Source organism: Ipomoea triloba, chromosome 15 (genome assembly GCF_003576645.1).
Source record: "Ipomoea triloba cultivar NCNSP0323 chromosome 15, ASM357664v1".
NCBI classification, from domain to species: Eukaryota; Viridiplantae; Streptophyta; class Magnoliopsida; order Solanales; family Convolvulaceae; genus Ipomoea; species Ipomoea triloba.
Genome location: NC_044930.1, coordinates 17,759,596 through 17,761,658, shown reverse-complemented (window position 1 = coordinate 17,761,658; position 2,063 = coordinate 17,759,596).

Here is a 2,063-nt window from a genome sequence, read left to right as displayed (position 1 = left end):
GGTTGTACTCTTTTTCCCTTAGCTAGGTTTTTTCCCATAGGGTTTTTCTTAGTCTAAGGTTTTTAACGAGGCAACCCGCGTAAATCACGCCCCTCCTGCTCAAATCAAACTTGAGGGGTTCATCACGGATTATCAAGGCATTCAAGCCAGGGAGACTTTGCTCGCAACAAGTTAGCCGCCTGGAGCACATTCTACTTCTCGAACCTGACGACTCTCGCAGATTCAAGAAGTGGGGGACTTGTGATGGGTAAATATGCACATGTACTAGTCAGTCCGTAAATCACCTGTCCGTCGGTCACCCAACCGGTCCGTCGACGGTCACCCGGTCCGTCGGCCGCATGATCGGAAGCAACACACCTTGTGGATTGGAGGCTCACGAGCGCGACAGTTGCTTGATGTGACGACCGACAACTTTTCGGGAACAGGGGATCCGTGTTTTCATCACCTCGAGCAACTCAACCACTTCGAGCAAACCGATGCGCATTTTGCGGAGTGACAGCCCATATGCCCTCCACTTGCATATCAGACACCATGTGCATAGTGAATCCACTTTGTATAAAGAGGGGTCATTCCCCTCACTGGAGAAAAAAGATCATCAGTACTACACTAATACACTTGTGATTCGCCGATTGTCTTTCTCCTGCTTACTCTTTATTACTGTTCGTCACCCGTAGAGCGATATAGCTTCGAACCGCTCAGTCGTTGACCGGTAGACCGACCGTCTGACCGGCCGAACGACATTCCTCACCACCCGTAACACACGTATCCGTAGCGTAATCGTAGACCCCGTTTACATTTACGCTATCACAAGGAAACATTTTAATACTTAGATGACTAAATTGAGCAAAGAATTAATTAAAGTACATTTTTTAAGTAAATCGCAATAGTCAAGAGACCTCATCGAGTATTAACTCTTTTATTATTATTAAAGTTATAGGAAAATTTTATAAGAACTTTAAAAATTGGAAAAAAAAAGAAAGTGAGGATAGGATTGGGAATAGAAGAAAAACCCAGAGACAAAAATGCTTCTATTTCTTTTTCCATAAATATTGTAATAAAATGTAATGTAAAAATCCAATATAGAAATTGCAGTGACTGATGGAGTTTAAAAATTAGACGTTTTAAAGTTAAACCGTCAAACATGGAATCCTTCATCGTCACACTTCAACGGCCACAATACTCTTCGAGATTATCAATGGACAAAGCCTCATACTTTCTGACGGCCTAGGGTTTTCTTTTTTCCCCTTTTCCTTTTTCCCGTTTAGCTTCGAGGAAATTGGAATATTCAGGAGCTGATTTTCTTCGTTTTCCACCGTTTTTTTCCTGGTGAGTAAAACTCTGATTTTTATAAACCCTAGATCTTCCTTTTTGCTTATGTATTTCAGTCTTTATATGTTTTTTTTTTTTTTTTTNTACTCTTTTTCCCTTAGCTAGGTTTTTTCCCAAAGGGTTTTTCTTAGTCTAAGGTTTTTAACGAGGCAACCCGCGTAAATCACGCCCCTCCTGCTCAAATCAAACTTGAGGGGTTCATCACGGATTATCAAGGCATTCAAGCCAGGGAGACTTTGCTCGCAACAAGTTAGCCGCCTGGAGCACATTCTACTTCTCGAACCTGACGACTCTCGCAGATTCAAGAAGTGGGGGACTTGTGATGGGTAAATATGCACATGTACTAGTCAGTCCGTAAATCACCTGTCCGTCGGTCACCCAACCGGTCCGTCGACGGTCACCCGGTCCGTCGGCCGCATGATCGGAAGCAACACACCTTGTGGATTGGAGGCTCACGAGCGCGACAGTTGCTTGATGTGACGACCGACAACTTTTCGGGAACAGGGGATCCGTGTTTTCATCACCTCGAGCAACTCAACCACTTCGAGCAAACCGATGCGCATTTTGCGGAGTGACAGCCCATATGCCCTCCACTTGCATATCAGACACCATGTGCATAGTGAATCCACTTTGTATAAAGAGGGGTCATTCCCCTCACTGGAGAAAAAAGATCATCAGTACTACACTAATACACTTGTGATTCGCCGATTGTCTTTCTCCTGCTTACTCTTTAT